General features: G+C 45.3%; 1 protein-coding gene across 1 annotated transcript in view; it reads right to left on the bottom strand.

The window, feature by feature from the left end:
• The window catches only part of Klhl5 (kelch like family member 5), a 68,888-nt gene extending 55,627 nt beyond the window's left edge, over nt 1–13,261 (bottom strand). The window contains exon 1 of the mRNA XM_015993439.3: nt 13,105–13,261. The gene's annotated coding sequence lies outside the window, so the exon portion shown is untranslated. The remainder of the gene's footprint in view (nt 1–13,104) is intronic.
• Between the last annotated feature and the right edge of the window lie 1,714 nt (nt 13,262–14,975).

Here is a 14,975-nt window from a genome sequence, read left to right as displayed (position 1 = left end):
TCTGCCTCCCGAGTGCTGGGATTAAAGGCGTGCACCACCACCGCCCAGCTAGAGAGCTCAGCTTCCTATCCCTGCCGCCATGCCTGCCACTTGGCTCCACCCCTCCATGCCATGATGAACTCCTATCCCTCTGGAACCATAAGCCCCCAGACTGCTTTTTTACGTAAGTTGTTTCTGACTATCGCTTTCAAGCCATCTATAAGTCAGGAACTGATGTTTAACTCAAAAGTTGCAATACAAGGACTGGAAAAATGGCTCAGGGGTTCAGAGCGCTCAGTGCTCTTCTAGAGGACCTGGGTTTGATTCACAGTGGCTCACAACCATCTGTCTGTAACTCCAATCCCAGGGATCCAAGGCCCTCTTCTAGCCTCTGTGGGCACCAGGCATGCACATGGTACACAGATATACATTGCAACACAGTACAATAAAGACATACAAGGCACTCACAGGCTAAGCTAAGATAGGCAGGCTGAGAGAGCTGCAGAGGCCAGTGGTAGATTTCCAGTCAACCCGGAGCTATTAGCGGAGTGCAAGCCCTCTCAGCAGGTGACGCTAATGCATAAATGACAAAGCCAGTCATCATAAGACTACACTTATGTGCCTCCAATGACATCACTTTAATTTGAATACGTAAATGCACACTCATTCACCTCCTTAGGTACAGAGCTAATGCCCTGGATTCAATATGCATCTCCTACTGAGTGTGGGTCTTCTTACTGCAGAAGCCATGTATGATTCATTACGGATGATTTTTACTTATGGTTTCTATAATGGAGAGAGAACTCAAAAGCATTTCTGAAAGAGTATGAATACAGAATAACCTGATCATTATTAAAAAAAAAAAAAATCTCATGTTAGACTATAAATTAAACTCATTGCTTCCTTAAAGAGAGAGTCTTAGGAAAGGCCAGATGACCCGAACAGAGCACTCAGTGATGTGGCTCATCCGTATTCTTGTCTGAGATCCTTAATGGCCCCATGGCCTTTGACAGGGACAACTTAGGGCTTTGATGACTTTTCTCGCCATCATTTATAATTATCCAGCCTTCATTAAACTTGACAGCAAACTTTAAATAGCTCATTTACACTGAAACATCTCAAAACACTCAACTTAATTTTTATGGAACTCTCTTTCCAGTCATTAGTTTAGATATTTACTGATTTTTACCACTACTCTAACTTTTGTAGCTGCTAAAAACAAGCTTGTGAATGAGCACAATCAACTGTCAGTACCAACTGAACAGTTAAGGAGGGAAATATGTGTGTACCTGCTCGGGAGGAGCCACTGAGCTGTGGGTGAATCCCTGGGCCTGTGGGGTCAGTGCATACATTTCCCAGAGGGTATTGGGTTGAAGCGAAGAGTCAGTTCCGAAGGAGCTGGTTGAGAGTTCTGTTGTTATTTTCTGACACTATCACTTAATGGTAGACTAAGATATATGGTAGACAGAGCCTGGGTCAATAGCTAAACCGTTCAATTTGGGCAACCCACCCCCTTGTTCCTTGTGTTCTCTTTGACTAAATAGGACTCTGGGTTTGGGACGGCAATGGTTTCCTAAGTGCTTCAATGTATATAATACACGTGAAATACTTTATAGTGACGAGTGGATGGGTGTGGTGGGTAAGACATTCACTCATCATAAAACCTAGAAAACAAGCACCCTGTCCCCACCTTATAGACACAGACACTGAAGGGGGGCTGACTGGATGCTTAATGAACACAGCTGGTGAGTACAGGGTTCCATACAGTTTCAAGGGCACCATGCTGCCACCTGCTTTCAAAATAATGTCATCTGCTGCTCACGCCTCCTTTATGGGCAGGTCATTATGAACCCTACTACAGCAATGAGGAAGCAGATTCAGAGCGTCGCTGACCTGTACGAGCTTCATGTGCAGCAGAGAACAGCAAACTGAACTGAAACTGTTTGCCAGTGTGATCGGACTAAACTACTGGCAAACAGAGCACTGAATGCATGCCTGAAGAATGTGATCACTTCTTAGACAAAAGTACCCTATGAAATTCATCACAGTTGTAATTAAACAGGAAAATGACACCAGTGGCCAAATACAAGTGCTCAATTTCTGCCTATTGGCTTCCTCCTAATTTTTAGCACTTGCCTATAAAACAAAGTGCTGACCCACACAGCAGACTCATTCCCATTACCCATCTGTACTGATATCTGGTAGGAAAACAAGAAGCATTTTATAAAACTGGCTAATATTATGTACACCCCTCCCTTTAAGCACATTTAGAGAAGATCACAGTTGATACTATAATGACTAACGCTTGATTATAATATAATATTTGCTTTTGAAAATACTTTAAAGCTGTTTAAGCCAAGTGTGGCAACTCATGACTGTAACCCTAGCAGTCAAGAGGCTGAGGCAGGAGGATTGACTTGAGTGCCAGCCAGGTCAGCTTATGCTATGTCATCTTGTGGACTGCAGGTCCGCCAGGGCTACAGACTGAGATCCTATTTCAAAAAGAAACAAGTCTGTCAGCTTGGGGTGGCCTACATCTTTAAACCCAGCCCGCTGGAGGCAGAGGCAGGCGGATCTCTGTGAGTCTGAGGCCAGCCTGGTCTACAGAGCGAGTTCCAAGCCAGCCACACAGTGAGACAAAGATCAAGCAAATAAAAAGTAGCCTTTTGTGGCTGGAGGTAGAGCTAAGAGCATATGCTTAGCACATGCGAGGCCCTGGGTTCCATCTTCAGCATTTAGAAAAGAAATCAGGAAAGAGTCGTTTGTCTGGATGGCTGGGGGAAGAGAAGGCTTTCCATGCGCACATTTTTGGTAGTTTGTGAGTATACACATTTGCTGAGCACAAGGATGGAGACGGAAGAGACCACACAGATGGAGGGAAACCGTGGCTAACTTCCTGCCTGATCCATGATTTGGAGAATGTGCTGAGACATCCAGCGTCTTTATGTGTCATAAAAAGTAACAGTGTGAGTAACTGTGATTTTGATTTTACTGACCGGAACCAAATCTAGACGTGTTTCTGTTCCCTTGTAGCTTTACAGTAATGGAGGCAAAAAAAAAAAGGGGGGGGGGTAACCAATCAGTGCCCCTTAGGCCCAAACATCACCAACCAAAGCTGTCTGTGCTCTCTGAACACATAACGGGGAAATCACAGACCAACTTGATTGGCTGCAAGATCAATCATATTTTCCAGGTACTTATGTTAGAACATCGTACAGTTGGTACAGAAATGGTAATAAAGGCCAGTTTAAGCAACAGAGGGGAGAAAAATGTGATTACCAAAAGGAGAGAGACAGGGAAAGACCCAGAGAGAATGTGAATGTGAATCAGAACATGAGTGTGAGAATGTAGACGAGTTGACAGAACCCTCACCTAGAAGGCAAGAAGCCCTGGGTTTGATCCTCAGTCCGATGATTAAAGAAGAGAGAGAAAGAAGAGAGAGTTCTCAACTGCTCATCATTAGAAATGGGTTCAGCACTACAAATGTCAACTAAGACAGTGCCATTCAGAAACGCCCTGGCTTGCCTTAAAATGAAACTTAGAAGAACAGCAACTTTTAAAAACCATCAGTAAGCTGTTTTATAGCTCCAACAAGAAACAAAATGGGGCAATGTAGTGAGTGAAATGGCAGATCAATGGACATCTGCAGTGGCTAGAAGGCCTTGGTGTCAAATATATCCTAGGCTAGGTCCAGCGTTCTTAAGAGGCCCTTCAGGGCGGTCTCCTCAGCCTCTGACGGGGCCGGGCGGTGACAACAATAACTCAGACAAGCTGGTGATGCAATCACAGTGCACTGCATTTGTGCATGGAACTGTCAAAACATGCTCAAAACAATCTTAAAAAAAAAAAAGTTAGAAAAAAAAAAAAAACAGGCAAGCTGGTTCTAGGCTCTCTGAAAGCCTGTGCTGAGCCCGGCCACCGATTTTAATGTCCTGTAAGATACGGAAATGATTAACCCTTCTTCCCACAGATAACAGGTAGAAAGGGAGTAACCACCCAGCTCCAGTCTCCATCCTCTCCTATGTAGTCTCCACTAGACAGTCGAGTAAACCTTCTAAAGGATAACTCTTGACGACACCATTATATCTAAAATGTTGCTTCATTTTCAGTCTTCTACTAGGTCCTAAAAGGCGAATCCTTTGGTATGGAATTCAGTTTTCAATGTCCTAGTGGCCCCCCCTGTCCCGACAGCCTCATCTTACTATCCATGTATTTCATACGTCATCCATAATTAAAAAGAACTAACACGATAGATCAAAAGAAGGAAACTAAGTACTATTGAATAGTTTCGATTGAAAAGCACTGTGGATATATGAGTTAGTGTCTTAGTCAGGGTTTCTATTGCTGTGATGAAACACCATGACCAAAAAGCAAGTTGGGGAGGAAAGGATTTATTAGGCTTATACTTCCACATGGCTGTTCACCACTGAAGGAAGTCAGGACATGTGGTGATACTTTGTTTGTGATCTAACAAATGAAGCTTCCCTGAAGATCAGAGTATAGAGCTAAGCCACTAGTTAGTCATAGAGGCCAGGCAGAGGTGGCACACACCTTCCTTCAATCCCAGCACTTGGGAGGCGGAGGCAGACAGATCTCTGTGAGTTCAAGGCCACCCTGGGCTACACAAGATTGATCCAGTCTAAAAGAGAAACACAGCCAGGCAGTGGTGACACACACTTTTAATCCCAGCAGTTGGGAGAAGGAAACGGGAAGTGATAAGGCTGGGTGGAAAGAGGAAGTTATAAGGCAGGGTGGAGACAGGAGCTCGGCCCCTTTCCGCTGAGGAGTTGGTGAGGTGAGAGGTGGCTGTGATTTGCTCCTTTCTCTCTCTGGTCTTTCAGCTTTTACTCCAATATCTGGCCCTGGGTTTTTATTATTAAGACCAATTTGGATTTGTGCTACAAGGACAGGAACTCAAACAGGGCAGGATCTCGGAGGCGGGAGCTGAAGTAGAAGCCATGGAGGGGGCTGCTTACTGACTTGCTCAGCCTGCTTTCTTACAGAACCCAGGACCACCAGCCCAGGAATGGCACCGCCCACCAAGGGCTGGGCCCTCCCCCATCCATAACTACTTGAGAAAAATGCCTTAGAGCCAAATCTCATACAAGCATTTCCTCAACTGAGGCTCCTTCCTCTCCGATGACTAGCTTGTGTCACGTTGACACCCAAAACCAGCCAGGACAGCTGGCAAACCTTTCCCTTTCTGCATTTAACCTGCAGCTAACTCTCTAGGCTCCGTGACCCAGCAATGGCAAATCTGTAGAATTAGGTATGTCCTCTACATTACTAGACCACATTGCCCCTAATAAAAATGACTTCCTAGTGTGGTGATAATTTATCTGTGTCCCCCCCCCCCAATAAAATTTATCTGAGGATCAGAGGATAAAGGCCCGCTACTATTAGTAAAAATGGAAGTCATTCAATGTTAGTACACGCCCTTAATCTGTCTGGATCTCTGTGTGTTCAAGTGTGGTGACACTCGCCTTTAATCCCAGTACAAACCATAGAGACCTGGAGGTCTGTACAGACAGGCAGTGGCAAGGAAGTGAGGTAGCTGGGCTAAGAGAGCCAATGAGAGGGCAGAACAGCAAGGCAATAAAGGCAATAAAGGGCTAATAGGAAAAGAATGCTTGCTCACTGAGCATAAAAGGAAGTTGGTGGAGAGATATGACAACAGGATGTAAAAACCTAAAATTTCCAATCAAAGGTGTCTTGGAGAGCAATGTGAATAGTAGGAAAGTGCTGAACTAGTTGTATGGGAAAGGTTTCTTTCTTTCTGCAGTAATAGCTTTGAGGTGAAGCCAGGGAGCCTTGAACCAGGATTGAACCACATGACAGGTAAGAACTGGATAATTCAGTCACTGTCTTAGTTATGGTTTCTATTGCTATAAAGAGACACCATGACCATGGCAACTCTTACAAAGGACAATATTTAACTGAGGTGGTGGCTTAACAGTTTCAGAGGTTCAGTCCGTTATCAGCATGGCAGGGAGCACGTCAGTGTGCAGACAGACACAGTGCTAGAGAAGTAGCTGAGAGTCCTACATCTTGCAGGCAACAGGAAGTTGACTGAGACACTGGACAGTATCCTTAACATAGAAAACCTCAAAGCCCACCCCACAGTGACACACCTCCTCCAACAAGGCCATACCCAGTCCAACAAGGCCACACCTCCTAACAGTGCCACTCCCTTTGGGGGCCATTTTCTTTCAAAACACCACATTCCACTCCCTGGTCCCCAAAGGCTTATAGCTATAGCATAGTGCAAAAATGCATTCAGTCCAACTTCAAAAGTCCTCATAGTCTGTAACAGTCTCAAACCTATTTAAAAGTCTAAAGTTCAAAGTCTCTTCTGAGATTCACACAATCTCTTTAACTGCAATCCCCTACAAAATCAAAATAAAAACAAAACAGTTCACATACTTGTAACATATAATGGCATAGAATATGTTACCATTTCAAAATGTAGAGAAGGAAGCACAGTGAGGAAATACTGGACCAAAGCAAGACTGAAAACCAGCTGGGCAAACTCTACTCTGTATCTTCATGTCTGATGTCGAAACACTCTTCAGATCTCCAACTCTGTTCAGCGTTATTGACTGCAGCACACTTCTTTCTCTTGGGCTGGTTCCACTCCCTGTTAGCAGCTCTCCTCGGCAGGTTCCCATGACTCTGGCATCTCCAATGTCTTGGGTTCTCCAAGGCAATCCAGGCTTCAACGTCACAGCTTCAGGCAATGGCATCTCTACTAGGTCTCCACTCAGGGACACCTCTGACACATGCCTAGCCTCAGTGGCTTTATTCTCTAACTCCTTTCTTTCATCTTTTACTCTAAATCCAGAACCATGTGGCCGAAGCTGCCAAGTTCTGCTGCTTGCTGAGACTGGAACATGGCCCCCTCATTCAACTACATCTTCATCGGCTTTCTGTCTTTCACTGCCTAAGCTTGGCTGTCCTGAAACCAGATCTCTAGATCAAGCTGGCCTCAAACTCAGAGATCCACCAGCCTCTCCCTTCCCAGTGCTGGGATTAAAGGCGTGCGCCACCACACCTGGCTCTAAGCTTTTCTTTAGTTTCTTTCCACAAGTTGGAAATTTAGCTGGGTAGGATCTTGCCCTGAGGTCACCACTCCCTTTATTCCATTTCTTAATCTGTTTATCACCTTGAACACAGGGCTTGGCTCCATTCCACTTCCTGGTGCTCCTTTTCTCCTCAAAATTTACATTGTGTAATTTACCCTGCTCAGCTTGCTCCTTTTTATTATAAATCTTCATTAGTTACCACTAGTATCCACATAACAGAGTCTATACTAGGCTAACTGGAAATTTCTTCTGCCAACAGAATTAATCCAAAATTCTTCACTTTGGCCTCAGGCAGACTCTTCAGATAAGGGCAAAAGGCAGCCACTTTCTTCACCAAAATATCACAAGACCAGTCTCTAGGCTACAGACTTAACATTCTTCTATGAAATCTCTTGATCCCCACAATTCATCAAAACATATTCAACACCACTGTCATCCATGCTCCTACTAGTATGGCCCATTAAGCAGTGCTTAAAGCATTCAACTGCTTTCCTAATCCAAACTCCCAAAGTCCACATTACTCCATACAAAAACATGGTCAGCCCCGGTACCAATTTCTGGCTTAGTTAGGGTTTCTATTGCTGTGAAAAGACACCATGACCCAGGTAACTCTTATAAAAGAAAACATTTAATGGAGGTGGCAGCTTACAGTTTCAGAGGTTCAGTCCATTATCACCATGGTGGGGAGCATGGCAGCATGCAGGCAGACATGGGGCTGGGAGAATAGCTGAGAGTCCTACATCTTTTAGGCAACAGAAAGTCGATTGAGATACTGGGCCATATCCTGAGCATAGGAAACCTCAAAGCCTGCCCCACAGTGACACACTTCCTCCAACAAAGCCACATCTCCTAATAGTGCTGCTCCCTATGAGATTATGGGGGGCCAATACATTCAAACTACTACAGTCACCTACACCCTGGGAGAGGAAGAAGAGATGAATGAGAGGAATAGAATAAAGGTGGCATTTGTCTGTGTTTGGAGAGTACATATAAGTAGCTATAAATTCCCCTTCTCATCCTGATTATCATAGTCAATCTGTTTCAATAGGACTTGTAAGATGATCCTAATTGTGCAGATTTTTTTTTAAAAAAATGGCAACTCAGGTTTCTTTAACTCCAGGCTTCTTAGCAAGTTTCTTTTCTACAAAGTTGCCAGTTACTTTGCTATATGTCTTAGGGTCAAATCCATTATTTCTGAACTGACAGTGGAACCACTTAGGCCCTAAGTGATTCTCAACCTTCTTAATGCTGCAACCCTTTAATTAAAATAGTTCCTCATGTTGTGGTGACCCCCCCCCACTCTAAAATTATTTTCATTGCTACTTCACAACTGTAACTTTGCTATGGTTATGAATCGTAATGTAAACATCTGTGTTTTCCGGCGGTCTTAGGAGACCCCTGCGAAAGGGTCGTTCAACAACCCCCCCAAGGGGTCACAACCTAGAGGTTGAGAACCACTGATGGGGCTGTATCTCCACGCTGCACTTACAGAATGCTAGGTTTGTCGAAACTGCAAAAGGTATAGTTTCAAGCATGTGAACTCTTAGGTCAAAGCACCTGTATAAGAGCAAAACAGAGCCGGGCAGTGGTGGCGCACGCCTTTAATCCCAGTCCTCGGGAGGCAGAGCCAGGTGCATCTCTTTGAGTTCGAGGCCAGCCTGGGCTACCAAGTGAGTTCCAGGAAAGGCGCAAAGCTACACAGAGAAACCCTGTCTCGAAAAACCAAAAAACCAAAAAAAAAAAAAAAGAGCAAAACAGAAAGATTAGTTAACAGAGAAACAGAGCAGTGGGATGTATGTGCAGAGAGAGACTGGCAAGAAATCACACAGAGAGAAAGAGTCCTACTTCCTGATTTACTATCAGTGATGCCAACTGCCTCAAGGCCTGGCGGCATTTCTGGTCTCTGACTCTGACACAAAGCTACATTATTGCTCACAGGACACTCTGGTTGCTTAAACCAGTTCATGTAATTTTGTATAACTTGTTAGGAAATAAACCTTAAGAGCACAATAAATGAAGGGAAAGGAATACAAAGTATAGTGTGTGTGTGTGTGTGTGTGTGTGTTGAGTGTTATATCATACTGCAAAATTTTGTTAATGGCACCTTAAAAAGAAAGAGAACTCAACTTAGACCTATTTTCTCTTAACATTATAAACCCCCATTCACTGTTTTATTCTCAGAAGACCTAACAGTGCCTTACACACATTTAACAAATGTTTATTGAATGGACATACAATTCAAAATGAAACTCACTTGATCAAAATAGTACATCTAATTGTGGGGTTTTCAACAGCGTTTCATTTCAAATTAAGATGTTCTTTATAATTCTCATTACCATAATTCTGTCTAAATACAAACACACAAAAAAATGCTGTTTTCTGTTTGTTAAACAGAAGACTGAAAACCATGGTGATATGGTTTGTTCGGAACTTGTGTTCACTCTTAGGAAGCCTGTTCCATGCAGTGGTCATTAAGACAGTTCACAGACTGTGCCAGGTCTCTTCTGGCCACCTGGTAAAGTTGACTTCCCTACCTCTTTGAAGTTAGGTATAGATCTAGTACTTGTACGGCCACTTCCAAGTGGAAGCCGTGAAGAGTCGGTGTATTGTTATTATCAGCACATCCTTTCCCCTCCCCCCCAACAGTGGAAGAATGAGCCGAGGTGTGGTCTCTAACAGCCTGGGGGGCCGAGGGACTACAGGAAATGCAGCTCTCATGCTTGACCTCATCAGACACACAGCATAAACCTTGGCTGACTTAAGCCTCTAGGATGTGAGGATCTCTTGTGGCCACAGCCTAACCTATTTTCCGTGATACTCAACAAACATCTTTCTCACACCAGGATGAAGAGAATGAATAGTATTGGCTCTCAGTTTTTTAGAACGGTAACATTTCGCACACCCATTCAAAAAAACTTTTTTTACTTTTGTATATAAGTATTACACATTTCGCCAGGAGGTGGTGGTACACACCTTTGATCCCAGCACTTGGGAGGCAGAGGCAGGTGGATTTCTGTGAGTTCAAAGCCAGCCTGGTCTACAGAGCAAGTTCCAGGACAGGCTCCAAAGCTACACTGAGAAATCCTGTCTTGGAAAACAACAAACAAACAAACAAACAAAAGTATTACACTTCATGCATATGCTCCAGATACATTTTCAAATCCCTCATCCTCTCAAACCCAGGCTCCAAACACATCTGGATAAGATGCTATTCTGGCACTCCAGACTCTTACCACCTGTTCTCATTTGCATCCTTCAGGCTGTTTTACTACCAGTACCCAGTAGATGCTCAGCATTTCTTCCACGAACAAACTGTCCGCTGTAACCACACTAGTCTTATAAACACGAATACAGGTCCCAGTGGCTCCTAAGCTTGCTGGAGACAGCCCCACACATTAATAAGTGCAATTATAGTTTTTTTTGGTTCCAGATCTCTCTCCCTTTTGTTGTAGTTTTGAGACAGGGTCTCACAACGTAGCCCTGGCTAGCCTGGAACTTGCTATGTAGGCCAGGCCTGGCCTCAAACTCATGGAGTTCTTAACAACCTCTGTCTCCAGAGATTAAAGGCATGCTCCACCACATCCAGCCTTTTTGCTCTTTCTACTTGTGGCAAGTTCTCTAAGATCTTTGATAGCAACAAAATGTAGGATTTCACAGTAAACTAATAATACAAATAATGTTTAAAATAAAGTGGCATGCAAATCACATATTTATATTCAATAATAATAATAATAATAATAATAATAGAAAGTAATCCCTCAAGCATTCTTACTTGCCTAAACCTATTCTAATTCTCAAACAGTAAACATTCTGAAGCATAAAAGAGAAGCCCTATAGGTCATCTGGTCTGACAGGCAACTTGCAGAAGCTCTACGGAGTATGAGTATCCTTTTCCTTTGATGTGTACTGGGCTAAAACCCTGACTTCTGGATTAGCTTCATGTTGATCCTTACCAAATTCCCTAACATCAAACATTTTGCTCTCCAGTTCTTATCCCATCTCAAGCCGTAAGAAATCTTCACGAAGAAGTGCTTTATTAAATGTGCAATAGGTCACAACACACATTCTTCTTCCGTCAACTGACTTATAGCAGCCTTTTAAACATGCTCAAGAAACTCTGGGTAAAAAAAGCATTGCAACTGTCTAATCCAGATAGCTCAAGTTCATTTGAGCTCAGAATCTTTTTTCTCTCTTCCCTTGTTCTGGAGCTGGAACACAGGATCTTGCAGACAGTGGACAAGAAAGTCCTGGGCCAATGAGCTACATACAGCCCGAGTTCCTGAGCTTAGCTAAAAACCTAAATTATTAACTGGCTATTCTTTAAAGCATGGTTTGGGAAATACTCCAGATCATCACAACCAAGAATCCACAGAACATAGCCTTTTATTTTTATTATTGCCCTATACTGAAAAACTGTTTTTTTGTGTGTGTGTGTGTGTGTGTGTGCGCGCGCGCGCGCGCGCACAAAATTTACAATTTTCTGCTGGGATATTTTTGTTGTTGTTGTTTGTCGTTTTGTTTTGGGTTTTTTTCGAGACAGGGTTTCTCTTTGTAGCTTTTGGAGCCTGTCCTGGATCTCCCTCCGTAGCCCAGGCTGGCCTCGAACTCACAGAGATCCGCCTGCCTCTGCCTCCCGAGTGCTGGGATTAAAGGTGTGCGTCACCACCGCCCTGCTGGGATCTTTTAAAGATGGCACCTGCTACCACCTCTTTCCTTGTCCCATGAGAAACTGTTTCTCTCAGGCCTCATTACTAGAAAATGCCTTGCTTAGGCAGAAGAACTGGTTTGGTTTTTTGTTCTTGTTGTTTTGTTTTAAACCCTGGAATTTGAAACATGCTTACTTTGTTCCTTTCCTGGCTCCAAGGAAGTTCAAAACCCAAACTAAGACTCACGTGTTGTACAGGACCTGACAGCATGTACTTTTTATCTCCCTCCTTCCCCCCGCCCCCCTTTTTACCTAACCTCAATATTCTCATTCAGTTTGTTTTACTATATTGTACACATAGAAGAAACAAAATTACTTCAAATATCTCAATATACATGTGTTATGTGTGTATATCTACATCTTTTTTCTTACAATTTTGTATCTATCTCTCCTTGTCACAAAAATATTAGTGTATTCGCCTTTATCTAAAAGTTTTTACATAAACCCCTATAAAGAACATAAACATTCACTACAGTAGTCAAACCTGTAAATGCTGAAAATAAGAATTTTTTAAAAAAAGTTGTGAGTCCACCTAACAGCGATCTAATAATAAAAAGCCTTATTAAACTGTTTCTTAACAGGAAGATTTATTAAACTCCTTACTAACAGGAAGGAGAATTAACATTTATTGTGCATTAGTAAAACTGCTAGACACATAGTAACAGCAGTTCCATTTTCCAAACAAAGTTGGAGGGCATCTGCCAGCGCATAATCCCTGAACCATGCGGAAGAAATTGACCTGTCACGGCGGTGGGGGTGGGGGTGGGGGCACACTCTTCACAGCTCTTTTAGTAAGTCTCAAATCAGATGAGATAATCAGAATGGCAACAATATATACTCTCTGACAGCCAAGTTCTCCCAGCAGCTTCTGATTCCGGAACACGCAACTGAAGCAACTGTCTAAATGCCAAAGTTGCGACCAGTCAAAACCAAACACAGGAAACTACAATCTTTACTCTCCACCTTTGAGGCTAAGGCCATTTACTTAAAAACTTTAACAAGGTGTGCATGTTGTTGGGGGATCGGAAATAGTTTCCAGCTTGTTTTATTCTTGGGAACAATTCTGGGGAGCAATACTCGCTCCTCACCCGCCCGGCTACCCGCGCCGCGTGGAGAACTTTGAGCAACTCCAGGGCAGCGGGGCCCGCATTCCGGAGCTAGGGAGGTGAGGGGGGAGAACCAGGTTCGAGTCCCGGTGGCCGCTCGAGAGCCCCGAAGCCGGGGCTGGCTCGTCTGGGAGGGCAGGGCGCCCTGGCCGGCGAGTCCGCGGCACCGGCCGACCCCGAGGACCGGGGAGCGGGCCTTCGTCCTCGGAGCCGAGGAGGAAGTCGCACTTACCGCGCGGGGCCAGGAGGGAGGCCCGGGGTCACCGTGGCGCGGGGCGGCGGGCGGGGAGGCTGCGCGGGGCGCGGGCGGGCGCGCTCAGCGGAGGGATGCTCGGCCCCGCGCGCGCCCCCAGCCCCTTCCCCACAGCGGCGCCCCGCGCAGCAGCCCTCCCGGGCCGAGCCACCCCTCTCCGTCAGGCGACGCCAGGCCAGGAGTCAAACTTGTCCCGCAGCCCCGGGAAGGGGGGCGCGGGCGGGCACGCGCGCGGCCGTGGGTGGGGGTCGAGCACCCGCTCGCCCGTCAGTCCCGGCTCGGCCGCCCCGCCCCACGACAGCAGGCCCCGCCCACCGCCGGGTCCCGCCCGCGCCGCCCAGGGGGCTGAGCCCCGCCCCCTCCCGGCGGAGCCCCGAGATTGGCAGTTTCTTTCCCCTGGGTGACCCCGGGAGCTGGTGGAGGGGCAGAGGGAGGCCGAACTGGGGCACGGAGGGTGCTGGTCTCCGGCCTGGAGAACTGGGGCGCCGGGGACATTATACTGGGCGGGGCTCTGGCGTGGAGGGGGCGGGCAGAGCGTACTCCGTGGAGCTCAGGATGTGCCAACCCCCAGAAATTGGGAGCTGGGGAATTCCTGGGGATGGAAAAACGAGGGAGAGTTCCCTCTGCAGGACCGGAAGGCGACCAGAAAGAGATGGCCTGGGTGCGTCTCAGCCAACAGGGGAAATCAGCAAAAGTCTGTCTCGGCCAGCGCCTGCAACCTTTCTTCTTGCAGGAGTCTGATAGGGGGGTTCTAAGTAGTGGGTTTGTGCCATCGAAGTTATAATGTGCAGCTCTTGGCCGTCCGTGTCCTTGTTTTACAATGGTGGGATATAATTTACTCCTGTTTAAAACATGTAATTCCTCTACGCTCAGTGCTGAGAAAAACCATAATCTATACAACACCTGTATGTCAACACTAATCTGAGACACTTTGTTACCCTATCGATAAATGTAAGAAACAGCTATGATCCCTGGGTAGAAGAAAGGAAGGAGGGGGGCTCCCGTTCTTTCTTCTGTGAGTCAGTCATACACGGGTGAAGTGCCTAGTTGTACTTAGTTCTTAAAGTAATTCATATATCGTGTGTGTGTGTGTGTGTGTGTGTGTGTGTGTGTGTACTTGTTGCTTGCTACTTTGACCTGGCTGCCCCTCTTCCGTGGTGATTAACTGTGGCTATTGCCCCAAAATGACAATTGCCCTCGAGCGGTCCGTCTTCAATATGTCTCTCTAATAAAAACGCAGTGCAAAGCAGTGGTCCAGACGTGTACGAGCTTGGGGGTGGATGGGAGATCTACTGAAGGATGGGGGTGGATGGGAGATCTACTGAAGGATGTTTCCTGAACAGGGACAAGGGTTAAAAAAAGCAACAATGTAAAACTAGGAAGCAACAATGTAAAACTAGGAAGCATTGACAAGGACCGCTAATTCAAAGGATAGAATCATTTAATGCTGTTACAATCAGGAAATAGATACATCAAGAAACTACTGAATGCTCCGACCACGAAGCCCAAGATAGTTTTCATCAGAGGCGGTGGAAAGGGCATTCCCTGTGCAGTAACACCTACACGCAGAACTTCAGCAGCATTGTCTTTAATGACAGAATGCCGCACATAAGCCCACAGTCTGCATTGGTGGAATTTGGAACGGCTTTGAGGCTTAGTTTGCTTTTTCAGTGCTAATGTTTGTGCACTTTAACAGCAAGTGACATTCTTTTCATTGTTCCTCCCTGCTCATAATTACTTCGTGTTCAGTTTTACAGTGTTAACTTCTTATTTTTCTTCGGAGTTATAGTGAGAAAAACTAGAAAAGCATGACAACCAAATCAGACACAACGATAAAATGTGGATCCTAA

Source organism: Peromyscus maniculatus, chromosome 10, assembly GCF_049852395.1.
Source record: "Peromyscus maniculatus bairdii isolate BWxNUB_F1_BW_parent chromosome 10, HU_Pman_BW_mat_3.1, whole genome shotgun sequence".
Lineage (NCBI taxonomy): Eukaryota > Metazoa > Chordata > Mammalia > Rodentia > Cricetidae > Peromyscus > Peromyscus maniculatus.
This window is presented reverse-complemented; position numbering and strand designations above follow the sequence as displayed.